General features: G+C 34.6%; 6 non-coding genes across 6 annotated transcripts; all 6 read left to right on the forward strand.

Moving 5' to 3' along the window:
• The first annotated feature begins 3,376 nt into the window (after positions 1 to 3,376).
• On the forward strand, positions 3,377 to 3,448 carry Trnap-agg (transfer RNA proline (anticodon AGG)). The gene has a single exon. It is a non-coding gene; the product is annotated as a tRNA-Pro (tRNA).
• Positions 3,449 to 5,470: 2,022 nt separating this feature from the next.
• Trnas-cga (transfer RNA serine (anticodon CGA)) lies at positions 5,471 to 5,542 on the forward strand. Its single transcript has one exon. It is a non-coding gene; the product is annotated as a tRNA-Ser (tRNA).
• A 1,766-nt stretch (positions 5,543 to 7,308) lies between these two features.
• Positions 7,309 to 7,380, forward strand: Trnap-agg (transfer RNA proline (anticodon AGG)). The gene has a single exon. It is a non-coding gene; the product is annotated as a tRNA-Pro (tRNA).
• Positions 7,381 to 11,985: 4,605 nt separating this feature from the next.
• On the forward strand, positions 11,986 to 12,057 carry Trnap-agg (transfer RNA proline (anticodon AGG)). Its single transcript has one exon. It is a non-coding gene; the product is annotated as a tRNA-Pro (tRNA).
• A 2,021-nt stretch (positions 12,058 to 14,078) lies between these two features.
• On the forward strand, positions 14,079 to 14,150 carry Trnas-cga (transfer RNA serine (anticodon CGA)). The gene has a single exon. It is a non-coding gene; the product is annotated as a tRNA-Ser (tRNA).
• Positions 14,151 to 15,916: 1,766 nt separating this feature from the next.
• On the forward strand, positions 15,917 to 15,988 carry Trnap-agg (transfer RNA proline (anticodon AGG)). Its single transcript has one exon. It is a non-coding gene; the product is annotated as a tRNA-Pro (tRNA).
• The last annotated feature ends 352 nt before the right edge of the window (positions 15,989 to 16,340 follow it).

The raw sequence follows: 16,340 nt of genomic DNA on the forward strand, positions 1-16,340 counted from the left end.
AGACAATGTGTAGCTGTAAGCCGGTGGATAGGAAATTACGTCATAGTATAGATGCGTGAAAATTCTGCAGACTTTAAAGTACAATATACAGGTAAGGCATTGAAACAATACGCAATAACCATTTGACTTATTTATTCTCTTTATCAATTCTTTTACAATTATTTTTGTCCAGCCATTGCGCGCGCATTTTAATTTTACCTTAATTGTAAGTAACAGTCTTAAATCTCTGAACGTCACTAAGTTTATTTTGGGCACTTTTCATAAGTGAGTTGTTGTCATTTATAATCAGTCAATGTTATGTATAGATTTGGCCACGAAGTATCATAAATCATGAATGTAACCAAGTAAACACATACATCATTGATAAATCAATCGAGTTATGCTGCATTAAAATGTACACCTTACAAAATTAAACTTGATACGCATGTTATTATCGGAAAAATCTTATTTTCAACACGGCTTGTTGATATAGGGGTGTTATTCTTGCATAGGGAGCGAGAAGTCCCGAACGAGCGCAACAGTTTAGCATGTGTTATGCTGCCCAATTTGTGGTGATCGATACAATAATGTTGAATTTTTCTTCACTTTAAATTTCTAAACTCACTATCTGTTTAATTGCTTCAAGGAGCACAAACGTCTAACAGCTAGGCTAGTCTCTGCATGAATTAAATATATGTAATGAAATATATATTTATACACTAAGCTCGATCAACACCTGTGTACAATGACAGATTGATGATAAATGTATAATCATTACATACATGTCCTTCCCTAATTGACTATGAAACGGCATCGTAAATTATGTGACAACGTATGCGATTTTGCTTCACACTTTTAAGTACAAAGAATCATGTGACTGAGTTGGTGTTATTCCACTTATTTATAAGAACAAGGTTGACAACATACGCTTGAAAACTTAGCGTCCTCAGTGTAGATACAGAAGATAGCTTAAACAATCCTACAAGCAAAAGGATCTTTAAAACTATATTCACTTTACAGATGAAATGACCATGGTCAACATCAAAAGTACATAGACAAGATGATAACTGATTTAATGTATACAAAACGAGTTCATTCCTAATCTAAATACGATGAACAATTTTATGTCATGCATGATAATATAAACAACTTTAAAAAGGGACTATGAATGCTAATAGATAATTAAATAGATAATCTCTTCTTTTCCAAATGAAACCAAACCTCTAGGACGTTGTATCGACAGGAAGTAATGAACATGCTTCAGTCACCTAAATTACAGTTTAATAAGTAATCTTTTTGCAACTACTGGAAGGATAATTCTAGCCAAAATATTTTTTATCTACTCTGTCCGAGAGAGTGACTCACGTTTTCATAAAGGTTACATTCTTTTGCTTTCATTACAAGATGAGCTGAGCTTTTCTTGCGAGTCATCTATCGAAATTCCATGCGGTAATCCAAACAAAATAGCATTGTATTTCAAAGTCCAAGAGGAAACACATCGAGTCTTTTCAATTAGCTTCTTTATTTTCAGAGAGATCGTAGCAAAATACAAACGCTGGCAATCTTGTCTTTGAAAAGTGCGTTCCGATTTCCCACCGTTCTGAGTCCAAACTAATGGCCCGACACGCCCATTCTGTCTAGAATCCATCAAAAACCTCCTTAGACACTGCAGAGCCGTTGGTCTTGAAGTTTTGGTCCTTTACCACGGGAGACTATATTGATCGGAGGCATGTTCACCACTGACAGCGGCACACAGGTTATACAAAATCGCACATTGAATCCCAGATTATGCATCCCAGATATCAACTTCAGTCAAAATCAGAGCTCAAAATCCAGGCCCATTGTGAAACCTCCAAATTCACACTTCCAGAATCAGACCTTCAGATTCAGACCACTCTACAACTTAAGATAACTCCTGCAAAGTGGAATGCTCCAAAATAAAATGTGTTGCTTAATGATATTACTGTGTGACTTGACTTTAAAAATACCCTGATCATGGTGCAATCCACGGCTAGAGAATTCAAGGTAATTTATCTTCCCACTTGAAGCACTTTGCTCGTGCAGCATTGGGTGAACCGAACAGCGTATTTTGGATATACCTTAAAACGTCAATAAACGACTCTCGGGGGTAACGCTGTACGGGGAAAAGAAATTTGAGGACATTTTACTTAAGGTATAATGCGTAATCATTAATTACACATACCAATTACTTGACAGTCGACTTTAAGAAAACAAATGAATCAAAGGACCTAATATGAACTAACCAAAGGCTATATATGATGAAAACAATATGGTCATTATGATTTACATATAGGAGATCCATGATATATTTATATCAGAAAGCCTATAAATAATATAACATTAAACTGATTCATTTCATTAGAGTGAGAAACAGGCGAGCATTCCACAAACACGTGGTGAGGTCTGCAGAGACACATTAGCATGCAAAATGTTTTGTTATATAAGATAAAAGCTATGCAACATTCAACGGAAAGTTCTCTCTTCTGTTGGAACTTACACCATGTCTCTGGGAATATCACTTGACAGAAAGCAATACAAAAGCTTCAACCACCTCAATTCTGGTTGTAAAGGTAATGTTTTTGCAACTACAAGATGGTAATTCCAGCTGAAATAATGTTATACTCACTCTGAATACCTGATTGAATGACTCAATGTTTCACGCTTCCATGAAGGTAACACTCTTTTGCCTTCATTGCTAGACGAGCGGGTTTTTCCATTCGAGTCATCAATCGAAATTTCATGCGCTAAACACAACGAAATGTTATTGTATTTATAAGTCCAAAAGTAACTACACCAAATCTTTTCTATTAGTATCTTTAGTTTACGTGAGATTACAAAGTATACACGATGACAACATTGCCTTTTACAAGCGCGATTCAGTGTTTAATGGACTAATTATATGATACTGTCCATTTATATGTACATTTCCTAGTTCTGTGGAATTCCAACTTTAAAACACAAATACAGCTACTTTGATAATAACTAAAACATGACAAAAACAAAAATACCAAAGAAACCTGGAAACAAATTTTGTTGCAATAACAACAAATGGCTATTGCTATCAGGGAATTCTATTTTAGAAGCGGTTACAATGAAAACATTAAAGAAAATCTAATATGGGCATGTACCATTCAAATGTAACTTCGATGATCACCGATAAATTCAGTTTGAGCTCTTTTATAAACGTTATCTTGTCAATCGTCATTTACTCAATGTCATTCATAGATTTTGCGACGCTGGATCATACACATGAACGTAACCTGGTGAAGGCATACAGCAATAATAAATAAAGCGAGGTATGCATCATTACAACGTACAACATCCATCTTTAAACTTGACATTCATACAATTATCGGAACAGACATTTCATCATCACGGCTCGTTGGTCTAGGGGTATGATTCTCGCTTAGGGTGCGAGAGGTCCCGGGTTCAAATCCCGGACGAGCCCAACATTTTATCATGTTTTAATTTGCCCACTTTGTCGCCATCGATAATATCCTACTTTACTAAAACTTATTAAGCCCACATTTTGTTTAAATTCCTTTAAAGAGCAAAAGCGTCTAACAGCCAAGCCAGATAAGCAATGAAATATACATTTCTTCACTAAGCTCTGAGTAACACCTGTACACAATGACAATCTGATATTGATAACAAAGACTTGTCAATGTAGTGTCATCGTAAATTATCTGACTACATATATGGTATATTATTGCACATTTTTCAGTGGAAAGTAATTATGTGAATACGAGTTGTTGGTATACCAATTTTGTTTTATATAAAATCAAGGGTGCCAAAATACGCTTGAAAAATCAGCGTCCTCAATGTAGCTATAGCGGTTCTTACAATCATGTCTGCAAGCTAATATTCGTCAAAAGACATTGAAAATTTCATACAGGAGATATATAGACATTTCAATTTATCATGCTTTACAAATGGTATGACCATGGCCAACAACAAGAGTAAACAGATACATTTCTAATCTATCTACGGTGCACAATTGTATCCCATGTATAACGATATAAGCATGGAAATGTAAAAAAGGATTATCAGTGCTAATACTAAACGAATTAAATATATGAAGACCTATCCGAGATGATGCTACACGTCTCTTCTTCCAAATATCTACAGCAATCATAGCCAAAATCACGCCTACAAATCTAGACCAAGAGTGTTTAATAAAAGTCGTTAGGCACGTGGTAAAGATTATTTACACACATTGTCATGCGAAACCTTTTGGTGCATATAACAGCAGTGCACCATTCAAAGCATCGATTATCTCTTCTGTTCCATTTGATACCATGCCTCTGGGACGTTGAATCGACAGCAATGAAAATGCGTCAGCCGCCATAATTTCTAGTTGGAGAGTTCATTCTTTGACACTACTCGAAGGTTAATTCCAGCTTAGATATTTTTTTATACTCCAAATACCGGAAGGAATGACTCAAGGTTTTACATTTCCATGAAGGCAACACTCAGTTTCATTGATTGCAAGAGAAGCTGGCTTTTTCTTCCGAGTTATCTATAGGAATTCCATGCGCTAAACAACAGTGATGTGATGCGATTTTGATTTTGAACGTAGCTTTAACAGTTTTTCAGTCATATCGCTTCGATGCCTGCAATGTGCCACTTTATAGTGATGTCTAGCAGTGGGGCATCATGCCGCAGACATGTATTATGATATCCCACCCAGTCACATTATCCTAACACCAGGCCGACCATTCCAAACACTAACCTCTTAATGCTGAGCGCCAAAAGAGGCATCTGGTAGTACCATTTGTGTAAGTACTCCATGTATTATTTGAATACAGTAGTTAAAGAACCCCAAAGCTGAATTAGAAGTATTAACATATATTGTTATGCATCTCTTTATTGAATTGGGATAAAGGGATGGTATTATTATTGTGTTGAAAAAATATGCTAAAGATAATAATTCATTTCTTAATTGTTATGACGAAAATATATTTATTTGTTCAAGTGTATAGTTGGTCCTAATAATTTATATGAATCGGCTATGATGAAAGCATTTCCTGTTGGTCGAATTAAACGGATATATTCATACGTCTTAAAATGGCTATATTTTGGTAGCTGACCCTGATGAAACAGAAAATCTACACAATACTCACAATGGTTACTGACTAGTTCCTGAACGTTAACTGCTAAGAAGGAATGTCTAAGCAACTTTTAAAAAAGAACAGTAAACGAACTAGTGTTTTAACAGTATGAAGATGGGATGGTGTTGTATTTAGCGAAGACACATTTTGTGGACTTTTCGTAAGTGGTTTTTTGACACTTATCATATGTCAATGTCATTTATATATTCTGCCACGCTGTATCATAAAACTTGACCGTAAGCTAGCAAAACCATACAGTAATGACAAAATCCACTGAGGTATGCTGCATTAAATGTTTAGCCAACACTATTAAACTTGTCATACAGGCAATTATCGGAATAGATATAATTTTTAACTACGGCTCGTTGGTCTAGGGGTATGATTCTCGCTTCGAGTGCGAGAGGTCCCGGGTTCGAATCCCGGACGAGCCCAATATTTTATTATGTTTCACGTCGCCCACTTTGTCTCTATCGTTACTATAATGCCGAATCTTTCTTCACTTTTTTCTTAACTATTCATTTTAATTGTTTCAAATAGCACAAAACATCTCACCGCTAAACCTGGTCACATGCACTAATAAATATATGTAACTAAAAGTATATATCTACACAAAGGTCTGATTAACATTTGTGTACAATGACATATTGACAAAAACATCAGTGCAAGACAAATGTGTGCCTAAAGAGTGACAGGTGTATTCGACAGCATAAATCGTTGGTCAAAGGAACTAGTTATATCTTTGGGTATCATAACTCTCGTTCAGCATGTAATTCAGTAACAGGAAGGTCTAAACATTAGACACCTGGCCTGCACTAATGACAACGAAATAGAATCGTAAATATTGTGACTGAATGTGTGATATTTGGTCACACATTTTCAATACAAAGAATTATGTGAATGTGACTTGGTGCTATATCAGTTATTTATAAAAGAAAACGAGACGATATTCGCATGAAAAATTAGCGTCCTCTTTGTATTTATATACGATAGTACAACCAAACCTGTAAACAAATATTCTACAAAAATGACATTAAGAACTATATACACAAGGTATATTGAAAATTAAATCTCATCGAACTTTGCTGATGACATGATCAAGGCCATCATCAAGAGCACACATAGAAATGATGATTGGTATAACAGCTATAAAACGAGAAGGTACTCATTTCTTATCTCTGTGCGACGCACGATTTTATCCCATGTATGATGGTTTTAGTTCTAAAGATGTCCATTTTCTATAGCTGTCAGAATTGTAATATAGATAAGCAGATTAGCTTGCGCATGTCACGTGTAAGTCTAGACAAGTGAAAACAGCAATGACCAATTCGATAATCAATAGTATGTATCTTTCATCTAATAACGTCATATCTACATGATGATATTCAGATTAAATAATATCAAAGAAAGTAGAAATTGAACAATTTGTTACATTGTTTCGATGAGATAATACATCACATTAATCAGTCGAGTAATATTGCCTTTCAACACCAATTACTACATAGTCGTTGAAACACCTATATTCTTCAATGAGTGTTCCCAAAACTTAACAGAAAGTTCAACAATCTGGAACACACAAAAACAATTGGATGCAGATCTTTCTGTTTCTCTTATGGCGCTAAATAAGTTGTAGTAGATTTTGTTGTTATCGAATAATGGTTTTCAGACATCGTAGCGATATGCCTGAAAAATTCATAACATTGAAGTAATGTATTATTGACCAGTATCCACCATAACTAAATATCACTTCGCATTAAATTGCAAAGACTATTCGTTGCTGTAAGCCGAAGGATGGAAACAAAATACAAAGAATGCGTGACATAATTCTGCTCATCGTGAAATATAGTATACATGTAATGCATTGAACATGTAAAGCTTTATCATTTGATTTATATATTCTGTTTATCAATGTTTCAAAAGTCTGTTTCAGTATTTTGATGCAATTTAATCTTTAAATACTATTACAAAATGTCCTTTATCATACATCTGATCGTCACTGATAAGTTCAGTTTTAGCACATTTCACAAGCGTTATCTTGTCAGTCGTCATTACCCAACGTCATCTATGGATTTTGCAACGCTGTATCATAAAACATGAAAGTAACTTGGTGCAGGTATACATCAATGATAAAAAGATGGAGATATGCTGCATTATACTATACAACTTCCATCATTAATCTTCACATTCTCTTTTTCGACACGGCTCGTTGGTCTAGGGGTATGATTCTCGCTTAGGATGCGAGAGGTCCCGGGTTCAAATCCCGGACGAGCCCAACGTTTTTAATCATGTTTCTACTTCGTCCACTTTGTCTCGATGTTTGCAAATATTCTTCAAGAGACATTAAACAATATATATGAGATTGATGGATATTTCAATCGTATTTGACTTTACATATGACATGAATGTGACCAACATAAAGAGTACACAATGTGATAACTGATAGAGCATTACAAAACGAGAACGAGTTCATATCTAATGTATCCACGATGCATGATTTTATCCATTGTATGATGCTATAAACAAGAGAATATAACAAGGGATCATCAGTCCTAATCTATACTTAATTAATTATATATATATATATATAGATATATATATATATATATATATATATATATATATATATATATATATATATATATATATATATATATAGATATAGATATAGATATAGATATATATATATATATATATATATATATATATATATATATAGATATAGATATAGATATAGATATAGATATATATATAGATATATATATATAATTGTGAGTGTGATTTGAATTTTTAACGTAGCTTTAACAATCTTTTGAGTCATATCGCTACGATGTCCGCAGTGATGTCTAGCACCGGGGCATCATGACACAGACATGTAGCATGATGTCCCACTCAGTCACATTATCCTGAAACAAGGTCAACCAGTCCTATATCTAACCTCTTAATGCTGAGCGACTAGCGATTTATGCCGATAAATCAGTCTTTCACCCGTGATGATGCTGATTCTCTGATGAGGGGCTGATACCACAACATCGTCCATCAGTATCAACACAGATTTGTGGTGTTGATTTATCGGACTATTTGCGAGGCAGCTGTTAATACCATTTTTATGTCCTTTGTACGACTCGCCCGTGAATTGAAACTCCAACCTCCCGCATCCGAGGCGGACGCTCAAACCACTAGCCCACCGGAGCGGTCCAACACGGTAAAGAAACTTATTGCAATAGCAAAATGTGTACTGCTTTTAGGGATTCTATTATAAGCCGTCGAAATCAAAACATTAAAGAAACTTCGATTAAAGCCTTCAACTTAATTGATCTCTTATTCGTTGTTTTTTGATAATTTGTAGACTGTTAAACAAAATTAAAAGAACTACATTTTGAAAACAAATAATTCAAGGTATTAGTATACGGCTTGATTGTGTTCACTTTCGAAAGAACACAATATTGAAGCAAGTAAAACTGAACAGTACACTTTATAGTCAAATTTCTTTTCACATTAGATTGCGAAGACAATGTGTAGCTGTAAGCCGGTGGATAGGAAATTACGTCATAGTATAGATGCGTGAAAATTCTGCAGACTTTAAAGTACAATATAGAGGTAAGGCATTGAAACAATACGCAATAACCATTTGACTTATTTATTCTCTTTATCAATTCTTTTACAATTATTTTTGTCCAGCCATTGCGCGCGCATTTTAATTTTACCTTAATTGTAAGTAACAGTCTTAAATCTCTGAACGTCACTAAGTTTATTTTGGGCACTTTTCATAAGTGAGTTGTTGTCATTTATAATCAGTCAATGTTATGTATAGATTTGGCCACGAAGTATCATAAATCATGAATGTAACCAAGTAAACACATACATCATTGATAAATCAATCGAGTTATGCTGCATTAAAATGTACACCTTACAAAATTAAACTTGATACGCATGTTATTATCGGAAAAATCTTATTTTCAACACGGCTTGTTGATATAGGGGTGTTATTCTTGCATAGGGAGCGAGAAGTCCCGAACGAGCGCAACAGTTTAGCATGTGTTATGCTGCCCAATTTGTGGTGATCGATACAATAATGTTGAATTTTTCTTCACTTTAAATTTCTAAACTCACTATCTGTTTAATTGCTTCAAGGAGCACAAACGTCTAACAGCTAGGCTAGTCTCTGCATGAATTAAATATATGTAATGAAATATATATTTATACACTAAGCTCGATCAACACCTGTGTACAATGACAGATTGATGATAAATGTATAATCATTACATACATGTCCTTCCCTAATTGACTATGAAACGGCATCGTAAATTATGTGACAACGTATGCGATTTTGCTTCACACTTTTAAGTACAAAGAATCATGTGACTGAGTTGGTGTTATTCCACTTATTTATAAGAACAAGGTTGACAACATACGCTTGAAAACTTAGCGTCCTCAGTGTAGATACAGAAGATAGCTTAAACAATCCTACAAGCAAAAGGATCTTTAAAACTATATTCACTTTACAGATGAAATGACCATGGTCAACATCAAAAGTACATAGACAAGATGATAACTGATTTAATGTATACAAAACGAGTTCATTCCTAATCTAAATACGATGAACAATTTTATGTCATGCATGATAATATAAACAACTTTAAAAAGGGACTATGAATGCTAATAGATAATTAAATAGATAATCTCTTCTTTTCCAAATGAAACCAAACCTCTAGGACGTTGTATCGACAGGAAGTAATGAACATGCTTCAGTCACCTAAATTACAGTTTAATAAGTAATCTTTTTGCAACTACTGGAAGGATAATTCTAGCCAAAATATTTTTTATCTACTCTGTCCGAGAGAGTGACTCACGTTTTCATAAAGGTTACATTCTTTTGCTTTCATTACAAGATGAGCTGAGCTTTTCTTGCGAGTCATCTATCGAAATTCCATGCGGTAATCCAAACAAAATAGCATTGTATTTCAAAGTCCAAGAGGAAACACATCGAGTCTTTTCAATTAGCTTCTTTATTTTCAGAGAGATCGTAGCAAAATACAAACGCTGGCAATCTTGTCTTTGAAAAGTGCGTTCCGATTTCCCACCGTTCTGAGTCCAAACTAATGGCCCGACACGCCCATTCTGTCTAGAATCCATCAAAAACCTCCTTAGACACTGCAGAGCCGTTGGTCTTGAAGTTTTGGTCCTTTACCACGGGAGACTATATTGATCGGAGGCATGTTCACCACTGACAGCGGCACACAGGTTATACAAAATCGCACATTGAATCCCAGATTATGCATCCCAGATATCAACTTCAGTCAAAATCAGAGCTCAAAATCCAGGCCCATTGTGAAACCTCCAAATTCACACTTCCAGAATCAGACCTTCAGATTCAGACCACTCTACAACTTAAGATAACTCCTGCAAAGTGGAATGCTCCAAAATAAAATGTGTTGCTTAATGATATTACTGTGTGACTTGACTTTAAAAATACCCTGATCATGGTGCAATCCACGGCTAGAGAATTCAAGGTAATTTATCTTCCCACTTGAAGCACTTTGCTCGTGCAGCATTGGGTGAACCGAACAGCGTATTTTGGATATACCTTAAAACGTCAATAAACGACTCTCGGGGGTAACGCTGTACGGGGAAAAGAAATTTGAGGACATTTTACTTAAGGTATAATGCGTAATCATTAATTACACATACCAATTACTTGACAGTCGACTTTAAGAAAACAAATGAATCAAAGGACCTAATATGAACTAACCAAAGGCTATATATGATGAAAACAATATGGTCATTATGATTTACATATAGGAGATCCATGATATATTTATATCAGAAAGCCTATATATAATATAACATTAAACAGATTCATTTCATTAGAGTGAGAAACAGGCGAACATTCCATAAACACGTGGTGAGGTCTGCAGAGACACATTAGCATGCAAAATGTTTTGTTATATAAGATGAAAGCTATGCAACATTCAACGGAAAGTTCTCTGTTCTGTTTGAACTTACACAATTTCTCTGGGAATATCACTTGACAGAAAGCAATACAAAAGCTTCAACCACCTCAATTCTAGTTGTAAAGGTAATGTTTTTGCAACTACAAGATGGTAATTCCAGCTGAAATAATGTTATACTCACTCTGAATACCTGATTGAATGACTCAATGTTTCACGCTTCCATGAAGGTAACACTCTTTTGCCTTCATTGCTAGACGAGCGGGTTTTTCCATTCGAGTCATCAATCGAAATTTCATGCGCTAAACACAACGAAATGTTATTGTATTTATAAGTCCAAAAGTAACTACACCAAATCTTTTCTATTAGTATCTTTAGTTTACGTGAGATTACAAAGTATACACGATGACAACATTGCCTTTTACAAGCGCGATTCAGTGTTTAATGGACTAATTATATGATACTGTCCATTTATATGTACATTTCCTAGTTCTGTGGAATTCCAACTTTAAAACACAAATACAGCTACTTTGATAATAACTAAAACATGACAAAAACAAAAATACCAAAGAAACCTGGAAACAAATTTTGTTGCAATAACAACAAATGGCTATTGCTATCAGGGAATTTTAGAAGCGGTTACAATGAAAACATTAAAGAAAATCTAATATGGGCATGTACCATTCAAATGTAACTTCGATGATCACCGATAAATTCAGTTTGAGCTCTTTTATAAACGTTATCTTGTCAATCGTCATTTACTCAATGTCATTCATAGATTTTGCGACGCTGGATCATACACATGAACGTAACCTGGTGAAGGCATACAGCAATAATAAATAAAGCGAGGTATGCATCATTACAACGTACAACATCCATCTTTAAACTTGACATTCATACAATTATCGGAACAGACATTTCATCATCACGGCTCGTTGGTCTAGGGGTATGATTCTCGCTTAGGGTGCGAGAGGTCCCGGGTTCAAATCCCGGACGAGCCCAACATTTTATCATGTTTTAATTTGCCCACTTTGTCGCCATCGATAATATCCTACTTTACTAAAACTTATTAAGCCCACATTTTGTTTAAATTCCTTTAAAGAGCAAAAGCGTCTAACAGCCAAGCCAGATAAGCAATGAAATATACATTTCTTCACTAAGCTCTGAGTAACACCTGTACACAATGACAATCTGATATTGATAACAAAGACTTGTCAATGTAGTGTCATCGTAAATTATCTGACTACATATATGGTATATTATTGCACATTTTTCAGTGGAAAGTAATTATGTGAATACGAGTTGTTGGTATACCAATTTTGTTTTATATAAAATCAAGGGTGCCAAAATACGCTTGAAAAATCAGCGTCCTCAATGTAGCTATAGCGGTTCTTATAATCATGTCTGCAAGCTAATATTCGTCAAAAGACATTGAAAATTTCATACAGGAGATATATAGACATTTCAATTTATCATGCTTTACAAATGGTATGACCATGGCCAACAACAAGAGTAAACAGATACATTTCTAATCTATCTACGGTGCACAATTGTATCCCATGTATAACGATATAAGCATGGAAATGTAAAAAAGGATTATCAGTGCTAATACTTAACGAATTAAATATATGAAGACCTATCCGAGATGATGCTACACGTCTCTTTTTCCAAATATCTACAGCAATCATAGCCAAAATCACGCCTACAAATCTAGACCAAGAGTGTTTAATAAAAGTCGTTAGGCACGTGGTAAAGATTATTTACACACATTGTCATGCGAAACCTTTTGGTGCATATAACAGCAGTGCACCATTCAAAGCATCGATTATCTCTTCTGTTCCATTTGATACCATGCCTCTGGGACGTTGAATCGACAGCAATGAAAATGCGTCAGCCGCCATAATTTCTAGTTGGAGAGTTCATTCTTTGACACTACTCGAAGGTTAATTCCAGCTTAGATATTTTTTTATACTCCAAATACCGGAAGGAATGACTCAAGGTTTTACATTTCCATGAAGGCAACACTCAGTTTCATTGATTGCAAGAGAAGCTGGCTTTTTCTTCCGAGTTATCTATAGGAATTCCATGCGCTAAACAACAGTGACGTGATTCGATTTTGATTTTGAACGTAGCTTTAACAGTTTTTCAGTCATATCGCTTCGATGCCTGCAATGTGCCACTTTATAGTGATGTCTAGCAGTGGGGCATCATGCCGCAGACATGTATTATGATATCCCACCCAGTCACATTATCCTAACACCAGGCCGACCAGTCCTAACACTAACCTCTTAATGCTGAGCGCCAAAAGAGGCATCTGGTAGTACCATTTGTGTAAGTACTCCATGTACTATTTGAATACAGTAGTTAAAGAACCCCAAAGCTGAATTAGAAGTATTAACATATATTGTTATGCATCTCTTTATTGAATTGGGATAAAGGGATGGTATTATTATTGTGTTGAAAAAATATGCTAAAGATAATAATTCATTTCTTAATTGTTATGACGAAAATATATTTATTTGTTCAAGTGTATAGTTGGTCCTAATAATTTATATGATCGGCTATGATGAAAGCATTTCCTGTTGGTCGAATTAAACGGATATATTCATACGTCTTAAAATGGCTATATTTTGGTAGCTGACCCTGATGAAACAGAAAATCTACACAATGCTCACAATGGTTACTGACTAGTTCCTGAACGTTAACTGCTAAGAAGGAATGTCTAAGCAACTTTTAAAAAAGAACAGTAAACGAACTAGTGTTTTAACAGTATGAAGCTGGGATGGTGTTGTATTTAGCGAAGACACATTTTGTGGACTTTTCGTAAGTGGTTTTTTGACACTTATCATATGTCAATGTCATTTATATATTCTGCCACGCTGTATCATAAAACTTGACCGTAAGCTAGCAAAACCATACAGTAATGACAAAATCCACTGAGGTATGCTGCATTAAATGTTTAGCCAACACTATTAAACTTGTCATACAGGCAATTATCGGAATAGATATAATTTTTAACTACGGCTCGTTGGTCTAGGGGTATGATTCTCGCTTCGAGTGCGAGAGGTCCCGGGTTCGAATCCCGGACGAGCCCAATATTTTATTATGTTTCACGTCGCCCACTTTGTCTCTATCGTTACTATAATGCCGAATCTTTCTTCACTTTTTTCTTAACTATTCATTTTAATTGTTTCAAATAGCACAAAACATCTCACCGCTAAACCTGGTCACATGCACTAATAAATATATGTAACTAAAAGTATATATCTACACAAAGGTCTGATTAACATTTGTGTACAATGACATATTGACAAAAACATCAGTGCAAGACAAATGTGTGCCTAAAGAGTGACAGGTGTATTCGACAGCATAAATCGTTGGTCAAAGGAACTAGTTATATCTTTGGGTATCATAACTCTCGTTCAGCATGTAATTCAGTAACAGGAAGGTCTAAACATTAGACACCTGGCCTGCACTAATGACAACGAAATAGAATCGTAAATATTGTGACTGAATGTGTGATATTTGGTCACACATTTTCAATACAAAGAATTATGTGAATGTGACTTGGTGCTATATCAGTTATTTATAAAAGAAAACGAGACGATATTCGCATGAAAAATTAGCGTCCTCTTTGTATTTATATACGATAGTACAACCAAACCTGTAAACAAATATTCTACAAAAATGACATTAAGAACTATATACACAAGGTATATTGAAAATTAAATCTCATCGAACTTTGCTGATGACATGATCAAGGCCATCATCAAGAGCACACATAGAAATGATGATTGGTATAACAGCTATAAAACGAGAAGGTACTCATTTCTTATCTCTGTGCGACGCACGATTTTATCCCATGTATGATGGTTTTAGTTCTAAAGATGTCCATTTTCTATAGCTGTCAGAATTGTAATATAGATAAGCAGATTAGCTTGCGCATGTCACGTGTAAGTCTAGACAAGTGAAAACAGCAATGACCAATTCGATAATCAATAGTATGTATCTTTCATCTAATAACGTCATATCTACATGATGATATTCAGATTAAATAATATCAAAGAAAGTAGAAATTGAACAATTTGTTACATTGTTTCGATGAGATAATACATCACATTAATCAGTCGAGTAATATTGCCTTTCAACACCAATTACTACATAGTCGTTGAAACACCTATATTCTTCAATGAGTGTTCCCAAAACTTAACAGAAAGTTCAACAATCTGGAACACACAAAAACAATTGGATGCAGATCTTTCTGTTTCTCTTATGGCGCTAAATAAGTTGTAGTAGATTTTGTTGTTATCGAATAATGGTTTTCAGACATCGTAGCGATATGCCTGAAAAATTCATAACATTGAAGTAATGTATTATTGACCAGTATCCACCATAACTAAATATCACTTCGCATTAAATTGCAAAGACTATTCGTTGCTGTAAGCCGAAGGATGGAAACAAAATACAAAGAATGCGTGACATAATTCTGCTCATCGTGAAATATAGTATACATGTAATGCATTGAACATGTAAAGCTTTATCATTTGATTTATATATTCTGTTTATCAATGTTTCAAAAGTCTGTTTCAGTATTTTGATGCAATTTAATCTTTAAATACTATTACAAAATGTCCTTTATCATACATCTGATCGTCACTGATAAGTTCAGTTTTAGCACATTTCACAAGCGTTATCTTGTCAGTCGTCATTACCCAACGTCATCTATGGATTTTGCAACGCTGTATCATAAAACATGAAAGTAACTTGGTGCAGGTATACATCAATGATAAAAAGATGGAGATATGCTGCATTATACTATACAACTTCCATCATTAATCTTCACATTCTCTTTTTCGACACGGCTCGTTGGTCTAGGGGTATGATTCTCGCTTAGGATGCGAGAGGTCCCGGGTTCAAATCCCGGACGAGCCCAACGTTTTTAATCATGTTTCTACTTCGTCCACTTTGTCTCGATGTTTGCAAATATTCTTCAAGAGACATTAAACAATATATATGAGATTGATGGATATTTCAATCGTATTTGACTTTACATATGACATGAATGTGACCAACATAAAGAGTACACAATGTGATAACTGATAGAGCATTACAAAACGAGAACGAGTTCATATCTAATGTATCCACGATGCATGATTTTATCCATTGTATGATGCTATAAACAAGAGAATATAACAAGGGATCATCAGTCCTAATCTATACTTAATTAATTATATATATATATATATAGATATATATATATATATATATATATATATATATATAT

This window comes from Sinohyriopsis cumingii, chromosome 18 (genome assembly GCF_028554795.1).
Source record: "Sinohyriopsis cumingii isolate HCF-2022 chromosome 18, ASM2855479v2, whole genome shotgun sequence".
Classification (NCBI taxonomy): domain Eukaryota; kingdom Metazoa; phylum Mollusca; class Bivalvia; order Unionida; family Unionidae; genus Sinohyriopsis; species Sinohyriopsis cumingii.